General features: G+C 43.1%; 6 non-coding genes across 6 annotated transcripts; all 6 read left to right on the top strand.

Annotated features, from left to right (window-relative positions):
* Window positions 1-6665: 6665 nt before the first annotated feature.
* Window positions 6666-6739, top strand: Trnat-agu. Its single transcript has one exon. It is a non-coding gene; the product is annotated as a tRNA-Thr (tRNA).
* A 4942-nt stretch (window positions 6740-11681) lies between these two features.
* On the top strand, window positions 11682-11755 carry Trnat-agu. The gene has a single exon. It is a non-coding gene; the product is annotated as a tRNA-Thr (tRNA).
* A 1201-nt stretch (window positions 11756-12956) lies between these two features.
* Trnat-agu lies at window positions 12957-13030 on the top strand. Its single transcript has one exon. It is a non-coding gene; the product is annotated as a tRNA-Thr (tRNA).
* A 245-nt stretch (window positions 13031-13275) lies between these two features.
* Trnat-agu lies at window positions 13276-13349 on the top strand. The gene has a single exon. It is a non-coding gene; the product is annotated as a tRNA-Thr (tRNA).
* Window positions 13350-13582: 233 nt separating this feature from the next.
* Window positions 13583-13656, top strand: Trnat-agu. Its single transcript has one exon. It is a non-coding gene; the product is annotated as a tRNA-Thr (tRNA).
* A 554-nt stretch (window positions 13657-14210) lies between these two features.
* Window positions 14211-14284, top strand: Trnat-agu. The gene has a single exon. It is a non-coding gene; the product is annotated as a tRNA-Thr (tRNA).
* The last annotated feature ends 666 nt before the right edge of the window (window positions 14285-14950 follow it).

The raw sequence follows: 14950 nt of genomic DNA, 5'->3' as shown, positions 1-14950 counted from the left end.
TTTCATGCTCGTTTTAAAGCCAGGTGAAACATAAATGGAGTATAGTCTATTGTAGATTCGTTTGTCCCATCGGCTCTATAGCTCAGTTGGTTAGAGCGTCTGCCTAGTAAGCAGAAGGTCGAGGGTTCGACTCCCCCTGGAGCCTTCTTTTTCACATCGGCTACCACTTGTGTTCATCACTTCCTTTTGCAAAGTTCAATTTCCTTTTCACAATTGCTGTAATTGTTTCCAGCAAAATGACACTGGTGTCAGAGCGTGTGTAGGAATAGGTATTATTTGAATGGCATGTCACAGGCCTCCCGAACAGACATAAACCGATTCTTTTAACTCAGGTGAATCATAAAGGAGTTTACACTATTGTAGCTTTGTCTATCCCATCGGCTCTATAGCTCAGTTGGTTAGAGCGTCTGCCTAGTAAGCAGAAGGTCGAGGGTTCGACTCCCCTGGAGCCTTCTTTTCACATCGGCTACCACTTGTGTTCATCACTTCCTTTTGCAAAGTTCAATTTCCTTTTCACACTTGACATTGCTGTCATTGTTTGACACTGGTGTCAGAGCGTGTGTAGGAATAGGTATTATTTGAATCGCATGTCACAGGCCTCCAAAACAGACATAAACGATTACATTTTCATGCTCGTTTTAAAGCCAGGTGAAACATAAATGGAGTATAGTCTATTGTAGATTCGTCTATCCCATCGGCTCTATAGCTCAGTTGGTTAGAGCGTCTGCCTAGTAAGCAGAAGGTCGAGGGTTCGACTCCCCTGGAGCCTTCTTTTCACATCGGCTACCACTTGTGTTCATCACTTCCTTTTGCAAAGTTCAATTTCCTTTTCACACTTAACATTGCTGTCATTGTTTGACACTGGTGTCAGAGCGTGTGTAGGAATAGGTATTATTTGAATCGCATGTCACAGGCCTCCAAAACAGACATAAACGATTACATTTTCATGCTCGTTTTAAAGCCAGGTGAAACATAAATGGAGTATAGTCTATTGTAGATTCGTCTATCCCATCGGCTCTATAGCTCAGTTGGTTAGAGCGTCTGCCTAGTAAGCAGAAGGTCGAGGGTTCGACTCCCCCTGGAGCCTTCTTTTCACATCGGCTACCACTTGTGTTCATCACTTCCTTTTGCAAAGTTCAATTTCCTTTTCACAATTGCTGTAATTGTTTCCAGCAAAATGACACTGGTGTCAGAGCGTGTGTAGGAATAGGTATTATTTGAATGGCATGTCACAGGCCTCCCGAACAGACATAAACCGATTCTTTTAACTCAGGTGAATCATAAAGGGAGTTTACACTATTGTAGCTTTGTCTATCCCATCGGCTCTATAGCTCAGTTGGTTAGAGCGTCTGCCTAGTAAGCAGAAGGTCGAGGGTTCGACTCCCCCTGGAGCCTTCTTTTTCACATCGGCTACCACTTGTGTTCATCACTTCCTTTTGCAAAGTTCAATTTCCTTTTCACACTTAACATTGCTGTCATTGTTTGACACTGGTGTCAGAGCGTGTGTAGGAATAGGTATTATTTGAATCGCATGTCACAGGCCTCCAAAACAGACATAAACGATTACATTTTCATGCTCGTTTTAAAGCCAGGTGAAACATAAATGGAGTATAGTCTATTGTAGATTCGTTTGTCCCATCGGCTCTATAGCTCAGTTGGTTAGAGCGTCTGCCTAGTAAGCAGAAGGTCGAGGGTTCGACTCCCCCTGGAGCCTTCTTTTCACATCGGCTACCACTTGTGTTCATCACTTCCTTTTGCAAAGTTCAATTTCCTTTTCACAATTGCTGTAATTGTTTCCAGCAAAATGACACTGGTGTCAGAGCGTGTGTAGGAATAGGTATTATTTGAATGGCATGTCACAGGCCTCCCGAACAGACATAAACCGATTCTTTTAACTCAGGTGAATCATAAAGGGAGTTTACACTATTGTAGCTTTGTCTATCCCATCGGCTCTATAGCTCAGTTGGTTAGAGCGTCTGCCTAGTAAGCAGAAGGTCGAGGGTTCGACTCCCCTGGAGCCTTCTTTTCACATCGGCTACCACTTGTGTTCATCACTTCCTTTTGCAAAGTTCAATTTCCTTTTCACACTTGACATTGCTGTCATTGTTTGACACTGGTGTCAGAGCGTGTGTAGGAATAGGTATTATTTGAATCGCATGTCACAGGCCTCCAAAACAGACATAAACGATTACATTTTCATGCTCGTTTTAAAGCCAGGTGAAACATAAATGGAGTATAGTCTATTGTAGATTCGTCTATCCCATCGGCTCTATAGCTCAGTTGGTTAGAGCGTCTGCCTAGTAAGCAGAAGGTCGAGGGTTCGACTCCCCCTGGAGCCTTCTTTTTCACATCGGCTACCACTTGTGTTCATCACTTCCTTTTGCAAAGTTCAATTTCCTTTTCACAATTGCTGTAATTGTTTCCAGCAAAATGACACTGGTGTCAGAGCGTGTGTAGGAATAGGTATTATTTGAATGGCATGTCACAGGCCTCCCGAACAGACATAAACCGATTCTTTTAACTCAGGTGAATCATAAAGGGGAGTTTACACTATTGTAGCTTTGTCTATCCCATCGGCTCTATAGCTCAGTTGGTTAGAGCGTCTGCCTAGTAAGCAGAAGGTCGAGGGTTCGACTCCCCTGGAGCCTTCTTTTCACATCGGCTACCACTTGTGTTCATCACTTCCTTTTGCAAAGTTCAATTTCCTTTTCACACTTGACATTGCTGTCATTGTTTGACACTGGTGTCAGAGCGTGTGTAGGAATAGGTATTATTTGAATCGCATGTCACAGGCCTCCAAAACAGACATAAACGATTACATTTTCATGCTCGTTTTAAAGCCAGGTGAAACATAAATGGAGTATAGTCTATTGTAGATTCGTCTATCCCATCGGCTCTATAGCTCAGTTGGTTAGAGCGTCTGCCTAGTAAGCAGAAGGTCGAGGGTTCGACTCCCCCTGGAGCCTTCTTTTTCACATCGGCTACCACTTGTGTTCATCACTTCCTTTTGCAAAGTTCAATTTCCTTTTCACACTTGACATTGCTGTCATTGTTTGACACTGGTGTCAGAGCGTGTGTAGGAATAGGTATTATTTGAATCGCATGTCACAGGCCTCCAAAACAGACATAAACGATTACATTTTCATGCTCGTTTTAAAGCCAGGTGAAACATAAATGGAGTATAGTCTATTGTAGATTCGTCTATCCCATCGGCTCTATAGCTCAGTTGGTTAGAGCGTCTGCCTAGTAAGCAGAAGGTCGAGGGTTCGACTCCCCCTGGAGCCTTCTTTTTCACATCGGCTACCACTTGTGTTCATCACTTCCTTTTGCAAAGTTCAATTTCCTTTTCACAATTGCTGTCATTGTTTCCAGCAAAATGACACTGGTGTCAGAGCGTGTGTAGGAATAGGTATTATTTGAATGGCATGTCACAGGCCTCCCGAACAGACATAAACCGATTCTTTTAACTCAGGTGAATCATAAAGGAGTTTACACTATTGTAGCTTTGTCTATCCCATCGGCTCTATAGCTCAGTTGGTTAGAGCGTCTGCCTAGTAAGCAGAAGGTCGAGGGTTCGACTCCCCTGGAGCCTTCTTTTCACATCGGCTACCACTTGTGTTCATCACTTCCTTTTGCAAAGTTCAATTTCCTTTTCACAATTGCTGTCATTGTTTCCAGCAAAATGACACTGGTGTCAGAGCGTGTGTAGGAATAGGTATTATTTGAATCGCATGTCACAGGCCTCCAAAACAGACATAAACGATTACATTTTCATGCTCGTTTTAAAGCCAGGTGAAACATAAATGGAGTATAGTCTATTGTAGATTCGTCTGTCCCATCGGCTCTATAGCTCAGTTGGTTAGAGCGTCTGCCTAGTAAGCAGAAGGTCGAGGGTTCGACTCCCCCTGGAGCCTTCTTTTTCACATCGGCTACCACTTGTGTTCATCACTTCCTTTTGCAAAGTTCAATTTCCTTTTCACACTTGACATTGCTGTCATTGTTTGACACTGGTGTCAGAGCGTGTGTAGGAATAGGTATTATTTGAATCGCATGTCACAGGCCTCCAAAACAGACATAAACGATTACATTTTCATGCTCGTTTTAAAGCCAGGTGAAACATAAATGGAGTATAGTCTATTGTAGATTCGTCTATCCCATCGGCTCTATAGCTCAGTTGGTTAGAGCGTCTGCCTAGTAAGCAGAAGGTCGAGGGTTCGACTCCCCCTGGAGCCTTCTTTTTCACATCGGCTACCACTTGTGTTCATCACTTCCTTTTGCAAAGTTCAATTTCCTTTTCACAATTGCTGTAATTGTTTCCAGCAAAATGACACTGGTGTCAGAGCGTGTGTAGGAATAGGTATTATTTGAATGGCATGTCACAGGCCTCCCGAACAGACATAAACCGATTCTTTTAACTCAGGTGAATCATAAGGGAGTTTACACTATTGTAGCTTTGTCTATCCCATCGGCTCTATAGCTCAGTTGGTTAGAGCGTCTGCCTAGTAAGCAGAAGGTCGAGGGTTCGACTCCCCTGGAGCCTTCTTTTCACATCGGCTACCACTTGTGTTCATCACTTCCTTTGCAAAGTTCAATTTCCTTTTCACACTTAACATTGCTGTCATTGTTTGACACTGGTGTCAGAGCGTGTGTAGGAATAGGTATTATTTGAATCGCATGTCACAGGCCTCCAAAACAGACATAAACGATTACATTTTCATGCTCGTTTTAAAGCCAGGTGAAACATAAATGGAGTATAGTCTATTGTAGATTCGTCTATCCCATCGGCTCTATAGCTCAGTTGGTTAGAGCGTCTGCCTAGTAAGCAGAAGGTCGAGGGTTCGACTCCCCTGGAGCCTTCTTTTCACATCGGCTACCACTTGTGTTCATCACTTCCTTTTGCAAAGTTCAATTTCCTTTTCACAATTGCTGTCATTGTTTCCAGCAAAATGACACTGGTGTCAGAGCGTGTGTAGGAATAGGTATTATTTGAATGGCATGTCACAGGCCTCCCGAACAGACATAAACCGATTCTTTTAACTCAGGTGAATCATAAAGGGAGTTTACACTATTGTAGCTTTGTCTATCCCATCGGCTCTATAGCTCAGTTGGTTAGAGCGTCTGCCTAGTAAGCAGAAGGTCGAGGGTTCGACTCCCCTGGAGCCTTCTTTTTCACATCGGCTACCACTTGTGTTCATCACTTCCTTTTGCAAAGTTCAATTTCCTTTTCACACTTGACATTGCTGTCATTGTTTGACACTGGTGTCAGAGCGTGTGTAGGAATAGGTATTATTTGAATCGCATGTCACAGGCCTCCAAAACAGACATAAACGATTACATTTTCATGCTCGTTTTAAAGCCAGGTGAAACATAAATGGAGTATAGTCTATTGTAGATTCGTCTATCCCATCGGCTCTATAGCTCAGTTGGTTAGAGCGTCTGCCTAGTAAGCAGAAGGTCGAGGGTTCGACTCCCCCTGGAGCCTTCTTTTTCACATCGGCTACCACTTGTGTTCATCACTTCCTTTTGCAAAGTTCAATTTCCTTTTCACACTTAACATTGCTGTCATTGTTTGACACTGGTGTCAGAGCGTGTGTAGGAATAGGTATTATTTGAATCGCATGTCACAGGCCTCCAAAACAGACATAAACGATTACATTTTCATGCTCGTTTTAAAGCCAGGTGAAACATAAATGGAGTATAGTCTATTGTAGATTCGTCTATCCCATCGGCTCTATAGCTCAGTTGGTTAGAGCGTCTGCCTAGTAAGCAGAAGGTCGAGGGTTCGACTCCCCTGGAGCCTTCTTTTCACATCGGCTACCACTTGTGTTCATCACTTCCTTTTGCAAAGTTCAATTTCCTTTTCACAATTGCTGTCATTGTTTCCAGCAAAATGACACTGGTGTCAGAGCGTGTGTAGGAATAGGTATTATTTGAATGGCATGTCACAGGCCTCCCGAACAGACATAAACCGATTCTTTTAACTCAGGTGAATCATAAAGGGAGTTTACACTATTGTAGCTTTGTCTATCCCATCGGCTCTATAGCTCAGTTGGTTAGAGCGTCTGCCTAGTAAGCAGAAGGTCGAGGGTTCGACTCCCCCTGGAGCCTTCTTTTTCACATCGGCTACCACTTGTGTTCATCACTTCCTTTTGCAAAGTTCAATTTCCTTTTCACACTTAACATTGCTGTCATTGTTTGACACTGGTGTCAGAGCGTGTGTAGGAATAGGTATTATTTGAATCGCATGTCACAGGCCTCCAAAACAGACATAAACGATTACATTTTCATGCTCGTTTTAAAGCCAGGTGAAACATAAATGGAGTATAGTCTATTGTAGATTCGTTTGTCCCATCGGCTCTATAGCTCAGTTGGTTAGAGCGTCTGCCTAGTAAGCAGAAGGTCGAGGGTTCGACTCCCCCTGGAGCCTTCTTTTTTCACACATCGGCTACCACTTGTGTTCATCACTTCCTTTTGCAAAGTTCAATTTCCTTTTCACAATTGCTGTAATTGTTTCCAGCAAAATGACACTGGTGTCAGAGCGTGTGTAGGAATAGGTATTATTTGAATGGCATGTCACAGGCCTCCCGAACAGACATAAACCGATTCTTTTAACTCAGGTGAATCATAAAGGGAGTTTACACTATTGTAGCTTTGTCTATCCCATCGGCTCTATAGCTCAGTTGGTTAGAGCGTCTGCCTAGTAAGCAGAAGGTCGAGGGTTCGACTCCCTCTGGAGCCTTCTTTTTCACATCGGCTACCACTTGTGTTCATCACTTCCTTTTGCAAAGTTCAATTTCCTTTTCACACTTGACATTGCTGTCATTGTTTGACACTGGTGTCAGAGCGTGTGTAGGAATAGGTATTATTTGAATCGCATGTCACAGGCCTCCAAAACAGACATAAACGATTACATTTTCATGCTCGTTTTAAAGCCAGGTGAAACATAAATGGAGTATAGTCTATTGTAGATTCGTCTATCCCATCGGCTCTATAGCTCAGTTGGTTAGAGCGTCTGCCTAGTAAGCAGAAGGTCGAGGGTTCGACTCCCCCTGGAGCCTTCTTTTTCACATCGGCTACCACTTGTGTTCATCACTTCCTTTTGCAAAGTTCAATTTCCTTTTCACACTTAACATTGCTGTCATTGTTTGACACTGGTGTCAGAGCGTGTGTAGGAATAGGTATTATTTGAATCGCATGTCACAGGCCTCCAAAACAGACATAAACGATTACATTTTCATGCTCGTTTTAAAGCCAGGTGAAACATAAATGGAGTATAGTCTATTGTAGATTCGTCTATCCCATCGGCTCTATAGCTCAGTTGGTTAGAGCGTCTGCCTAGTAAGCAGAAGGTCGAGGGTTCGACTCCCCCTGGAGCCTTCTTTTTCACATCGGCTACCACTTGTGTTCATCACTTCCTTTTGCAAAGTTCAATTTCCTTTTCACAATTGCTGTAATTGTTTCCAGCAAAATGACACTGGTGTCAGAGCGTGTGTAGGAATAGGTATTATTTGAATGGCATGTCACAGGCCTCCCGAACAGACATAAACCGATTCTTTTAACTCAGGTGAATCATAAAGGGAGTTTACACTATTGTAGCTTTGTCTATCCCATCGGCTCTATAGCTCAGTTGGTTAGAGCGTCTGCCTAGTAAGCAGAAGGTCGAGGGTTCGACTCCCCTGGAGCCTTCTTTTCACATCGGCTACCACTTGTGTTCATCACTTCCTTTTGCAAAGTTCAATTTCCTTTTCACAATTTAACATTGCTGTCATTGTTTGACACTGGTGTCAGAGCGTGTGTAGGAATAGGTATTATTTGAATCGCATGTCACAGGCCTCCAAAACAGACATAAACGATTACATTTTCATGCTCGTTTTAAAGCCAGGTGAAACATAAATGGAGTATAGTCTATTGTAGATTCGTCTATCCCATCGGCTCTATAGCTCAGTTGGTTAGAGCGTCTGCCTAGTAAGCAGAAGGTCGAGGGTTCGACTCCCCCTGGAGCCTTCTTTTTCACATCGGCTACCACTTGTGTTCATCACTTCCTTTTGCAAAGTTCAATTTCCTTTTCACACTTAACATTGCTGTCATTGTTTGACACTGGTGTCAGAGCGTGTGTAGGAATAGGTATTATTTGAATCGCATGTCACAGGCCTCCAAAACAGACATAAACGATTACATTTTCATGCTCGTTTTAAAGCCAGGTGAAACATAAATGGAGTATAGTCTATTGTAGATTCGTCTATCCCATCGGCTCTATAGCTCAGTTGGTTAGAGCGTCTGCCTAGTAAGCAGAAGGTCGAGGGTTCGACTCCCCCTGGAGCCTTCTTTTTCACATCGGCTACCACTTGTGTTCATCACTTCCTTTTGCAAAGTTCAATTTCCTTTTCACATTTAACATTGCTGTCATTGTTTGACACTGGTGTCAGAGCGTGTGTAGGAATAGGTATTATTTGAATCGCATGTCACAGGCCTCCAAAACAGACATAAACGATTACATTTTCATGCTCGTTTTAAAGCCAGGTGAAACATAAATGGAGTATAGTCTATTGTAGATTCGTTTATCCCATCGGCTCTATAGCTCAGTTGGTTAGAGCGTCTGCCTAGTAAGCAGAAGGTCGAGGGTTCGACTCCCCCTGGAGCCTTCTTTTTCACATCGGCTACCACTTGTGTTCATCACTTCCTTTTGCAAAGTTCAATTTCCTTTTCACAATTGCTGTCATTGTTTCCAGCAAAATGACACTGGTGTCAGAGCGTGTGTAGGAATAGGTATTATTTGAATGGCATGTCACAGGCCTCCAAACAGACATAAACGATTTTTTAAAGCCAGGAAAACATAAATGGAGTATAGTCTATTGTAGATTCGTCTATCCCATCGGCTCTATAGCTCAGTTGGTTAGAGCGTCTGCCTAGTAAGCAGAAGGTCGAGGGTTCGACTCCCCTGGAGCCTTCTTTTTCACATCGGCTACCACTTGTGTTCATCACTTCCTTTGCAAAGTTCAATTTCCTTTTCACAATTTGCTGTCATTGTTTCCAGCAAAATGACACTGGTGTCAGAGCGTGTGTAGGAATAGGTATTATTTGAATGGCATGTCACAGGCCTCCCGAACAGACATAAACCGATTCTTTTAACTCAGGTGAATCATAAAGGCAGTTTACACTATTGTAGCTTTGTCTATCCCATCGGCTCTATAGCTCAGTTGGTTAGAGCGTCTGCCTAGTAAGCAGAAGGTCGAGGGTTCGACTCCCCCTGGAGCCTTCTTTTTCACATCGGCTACCACTTGTGTTCATCACTTCCTTTTGCAAAGTTCAATTTCCTTTTCACACTTAACATTGCTGTCATTGTTTGACACTGGGGTCAGAGCGTGTGTAGGAATAGGTATTATTTGAATCGCATGTCACAGGCCTCCAAAACAGACATAAACGATTACATTTTCATGCTCGTTTTAAAGCCAGGTGAAACATAAATGGAGTATAGTCTATTGTAGATTCGTTTGTCCCATCGGCTCTATAGCTCAGTTGGTTAGAGCGTCTGCCTAGTAAGCAGAAGGTCGAGGGTTCGACTCCCCCTGGAGCCTTCTTTTTCACATCGGCTACCACTTGTGTTCATCACTTCCTTTTGCAAAGTTCAATTTCCTTTTCACAATTGCTGTCATTGTTTCCAGCAAAATGACACTGGTGTCAGAGCGTGTGTAGGAATAGGTATTATTTGAATGGCATGTCACAGGCCTCCCGAACAGACATAAACCGATTCTTTTAACTCAGGTGAATCATAAAGGGAGTTTACACTATTGTAGCTTTGTCTATCCCATCGGCTCTATAGCTCAGTTGGTTAGAGCGTCTGCCTAGTAAGCAGAAGGTCGAGGGTTCGACTCCCCCTGGAGCCTTCTTTTTCACATCGGCTACCACTTGTGTTCATCACTTCCTTTTGCAAAGTTCAATTTCCTTTTCACAATTGCTGTCATTGTTTCCAGCAAAATGACACTGGTGTCAGAGCGTGTGTAGGAATAGGTATTATTTGAATGGCATGTCACAGGCCTCCAAAACAGACATAAACGATTTTTTAAGCCTGGTGAATCATAAATGGAGTATAGTCTATTGTAGATTCGTCTATCCCATCGGCTCTATAGCTCAGTTGGTTAGAGCGTCTGCCTAGTAAGCAGAAGGTCGAGGGTTCGACTCCCCCTGGAGCCTTCTTTTTCACATCGGCTACCACTTGTGTTCATCACTTCCTTTTGCAAAGTTCAATTTCCTTTTCACAATTGCTGTAATTGCTTCCAGCAAAATGACACTGGTGTCAGAGCGTGTGTAGGAATAGGTATTATTTGAATGGCATGTCACAGGCCTCCCGAACAGACATAAACCGATTCTTTTTCAACTCAGGTGAATCATAAAGGCAGTTTACACTATTGTAGCTTTGTCTATCCCATCGGCTCTATAGCTCAGTTGGTTAGAGCGTCTGCCTAGTAAGCAGAAGGTCGAGGGTTCGACTCCCCCTGGAGCCTTCTTTTTCACATCGGCTACCACTTGTGTTCATCACTTCCTTTTGCAAAGTTCAATTTCCTTTTCACACTTAACATTGCTGTCATTGTTTGACACTGGTGTCAGAGCGTGTGTAGGAATAGGTATTATTTGAATCGCATGTCACAGGCCTCCAAAACAGACATAAACGATTACATTTTCATGCTCGTTTTAAAGCCAGGTGAAACATAAATGGAGTATAGTCTATTGTAGATTCGTCTATCCCATCGGCTCTATAGCTCAGTTGGTTAGAGCGTCTGCCTAGTAAGCAGAAGGTCGAGGGTTCGACTCCCCCTGGAGCCTTCTTTTTCACATCGGCTACCACTTGTGTTCATCACTTCCTTTTGCAAAGTTCAATTTCCTTTTCACAATTGCTGTAATTGTTTCCAGCAAAATGACACTGGTGTCAGAGCGTGTGTAGGAATAGGTATTATTTGAATGGCATGTCACAGGCCTCCCGAACAGACATAAACCGATTCTTTTAACTCAGGTGAATCATAAAGGAGTTTACACTATTGTAGCTTTGTCTATCCCATCGGCTCTATAGCTCAGTTGGTTAGAGCGTCTGCCTAGTAAGCAGAAGGTCGAGGGTTCGACTCCCCTGGAGCCTTCTTTTTCACATCGGCTACCACTTGTGTTCATCACTTCCTTTGCAAAGTTCAATTTCCTTTTCACATTTGTCATTGCTGTCATTGTTTGACACTGGTGTCAGAGCGTGTGTAGGAATAGGTATATTTTTGAATCGCATGTCACAGGCCTCCAAAACAGACATAAACGATTACATTTTCATGCTCGTTTTAAAGCCAGGTGAAACATAAATGGAGTATAGTCTATTGTAGATTCGTTTGTCCCATCGGCTCTATAGCTCAGTTGGTTAGAGCGTCTGCCTAGTAAGCAGAAGGTCGAGGGTTCGACTCCCCCTGGAGCCTTCTTTTTCACATCGGCTACCACTTGTGTTCATCACTTCCTTTTGCAAAGTTCAATTTCCTTTTCACAATTGCTGTCATTGTTTCCAGCAAAATGACACTGGTGTCAGAGCGTGTGTAGGAATAGGTATTATTTGAATGGCATGTCACAGGCCTCCCGAACAGACATAAACCGATTTTTTAACTCAGGTGAATCATAAATGGAGTTTACACTATTGTAGCTTTGTCTATCCCATCGGCTCTATAGCTCAGTTGGTTAGAGCGTCTGCCTAGTAAGCAGAAGGTCGAGGGTTCGACTCCCTCTGGAGCCTTCTTTTTCACATCGGCTACCACTTGTGTTCATCACTTCCTTTTGCAAAGTTCAATTTCCTTTTCACATTTAACATTGCTGTCATTGTTTGACACTGGTGTCAGAGCGTGTGTAGGAATAGGTATTATTTGAATCGCATGTCACAGGCCTCCAAAACAGACATAAACGATTACATTTTCATGCTCGCTTTTAAAGCCAGGTGAAACATAAATGGAGTATAGTCTATTGTAGATTCGTCTATCCCATCGGCTCTATAGCTCAGTTGGTTAGAGCGTCTGCCTAGTAAGCAGAAGGTCGAGGGTTCGACTCCCCCTGGAGCCTTCTTTTTCACATCGGCTACCACTTGTGTTCATCACTTCCTTTGCAAAGTTCAATTTCCTTTTCACACTTAACATTGCTGTCATTGTTTGACACTGGGGTCAGAGCGTGTGTAGGAATAGGTATTATTTGAATCGCATGTCACAGGCCTCCAAAACAGACATAAACGATTACATTTTCATGCTCGTTTTAAAGCCAGGTGAAACATAAATGGAGTATAGTCTATTGTAGATTCGTTTGTCCCATCGGCTCTATAGCTCAGTTGGTTAGAGCGTCTGCCTAGTAAGCAGAAGGTCGAGGGTTCGACTCCCCCTGGAGCCTTCTTTTTCACATCGGCTACCACTTGTGTTCATCACTTCCTTTTGCAAAGTTCAATTTCCTTTTCACATTTAACATTGCTGTCATTGTTTGACACTGGTGTCAGAGCGTGTGTAGGAATAGGTATTATTTGAATCGCATGTCACAGGCCTCCAAAACAGACATAAACGATTACATTTTCATGCTCGTTTTAAAGCCAGGTGAAACATAAATGGAGTATAGTCTATTGTAGATTCGTCTATCCCATCGGCTCTATAGCTCAGTTGGTTAGAGCGTCTGCCTAGTAAGCAGAAGGTCGAGGGTTCGACTCCCCTGGAGCCTTCTTTTTCACATCGGCTACCACTTGTGTTCATCACTTCCTTTTGCAAAGTTCAATTTCCTTTTCACATTTAACATTGCTGTCATTGTTTGACACTGGTGTCAGAGCGTGTGTAGGAATAGGTATTATTTGAATCGCATGTCACAGGCCTCCAAAACAGACATAAACGATTACATTTTCATGCTCGTTTTAAAGCCAGGTGAAACATAAATGGAGTATAGTCTATTGTAGATTCGTTTGTCCCATCGGCTCTATAGCTCAGTTGGTTAGAGCGTCTGCCTAGTAAGCAGAAGGTCGAGGGTTCGACTCCCCCTGGAGCCTTCTTTTTCACATCGGCTACCACTTGTGTTCATCACTTCCTTTTGCAAAGTTCAATTTCCTTTTCACATTTAACATTGCTGTCATTGTTTGACACTGGTGTCAGAGCGTGTGTAGGAATGGGTATTATTTGAATCGCATGTCACAGGCCTCCAAAACAGACATAAACGATTACATTTTCATGCTCGTTTTAAAGCCAGGTGAAACATAAATGGAGTATAGTCTATTGTAGATTCGTTTGTCCCATCGGCTCTATAGCTCAGTTGGTTAGAGCGTCTGCCTAGTAAGCAGAAGGTCGAGGGTTCGACTCCCCCTGGAGCCTTCTTTTTCACATCGGCTACCACTTGTGTTCATCACTTCCTTTTGCAAAGTTCAATTTCCTTTTCACAATTGCTGTCATTGTTTCCAGCAAAATGACACTGGTGTCAGAACGTGTGTAGGAATAGGTATTATTTGAATGGCATGTCACAGGTCTCCCGAACAGACATAAACGATTTTTAAAGCCTGGTGAATCATAAATGGAGTATAGTCTATTGTAGATTCGTCTATCCCATCGGCTCTATAGCTCAGTTGGTTAGAGCGTCTGCCTAGTAAGCAGAAGGTCGAGGGTTCGACTCCCCCTGGAGCCTTCTTTTTCACATCGGCTACCACTTGTGTTCATCACTTCCTTTTGCAATGTTCAATTTCCTTTTCACAATTGCTGTCATTGTTTCCAGCAACATGACACTGGTGTCAGAGCGTGTGTAGGAATAGGTATTATTTGAATGGCATGTCACAGGCCTCCCGAACAGACATAAACCGATTCTTTTAACTCAGGTGAATCATAAAGGCAGTTTACACTATTGTAGCTTTGTCTATCCCATCGGTTCTATAGCTCAGTTGGTTAGAGCGTCTGCCTAGTAAGCAGAAGGTCGAGGGTTCGACTCCCCCTGGAGCCTTCTTTTTCACATCGGCTACCACTTGTGTTCATCACTTCCTTTTGCAAAGTTCAATTTCCTTTTCACACTTAACATTGCTGTCATTGTTTGACACTGGTGTCAGAGCGTGTGTAGGAATAGGTATTATTTGAATCGCATGTCACAGGCCTCCAAAACAGACATAAACGATTACATTTTCATGCTCGTTTTAAAGCCAGGTGAAACATAAATGGAGTATAGTCTATTGTAGATTCGTTTGTCCCATCGGCTCTATAGCTCAGTTGGTTAGAGCGTCTGCCTAGTAAGCAGAAGGTCGAGGGTTCGACTCCCCCTGGAGCCTTCTTTTTCACATCGGCTACCACTTGTGTTCATCACTTCCTTTTGCAAAGTTCAATTTCCTTTTCACAATTGCTGTCATTGTTTCCAGCAAAATGACACTGGTGTCAGAGCGTGTGTAGGAATAGGTATTATTTGAATGGCATGTCACAGGCCTCCCGAACAGACATAAACCGATTCTTTTAACTCAGGTGAATCATAAAGGGAGTTTACACTATTGTAGCTTTGTCTATCCCATCGGCTCTATAGCTCAGTTGGTTAGAGCGTCTGCCTAGTAAGCAGAAGGTCGAGGGTTCGACTCCCCTGGAGCCTTCTTTTTCACATCGGCTACCACTTGTGTTCATCACTTCCTTTTGCAAAGTTCAATTTCCTTTTCACAATTGCTGTCATTGTTTCCAGCAAAATGACACTGGTGTCAGAGCGTGTGTAGGAATAGGTATTATTTGAATCGCATGTCACAGGCCTCCCAAACAGACATAAACGATTTTCATGCTCGTTTTAAAGCCAGGTGAATCATAAATGGAGTATAGTCTATTGTAGATTCGTCTATCCCATCGGCTCTATAGCTCAGTTGGTTAGAGCGTCTGCCTAGTAAGCAGAAGGTCGAGGGTTCGACTCCCCTGGAGCCTTCTTTTCACATCGGCTACCACTTGTGTTCATCACTTCCTTT

Source organism: Haliotis rubra, unplaced genomic scaffold (assembly GCF_003918875.1).
Source record: "Haliotis rubra isolate DU_JTF1 unplaced genomic scaffold, ASM391887v1 Scf2460, whole genome shotgun sequence".
In the NCBI taxonomy this organism is placed as follows: Eukaryota; Metazoa; Mollusca; class Gastropoda; order Lepetellida; family Haliotidae; genus Haliotis; species Haliotis rubra.
The sequence above is the reverse complement of the archived record's forward strand: the minus strand, read 5'-3'. Positions and strand labels throughout refer to the sequence as shown.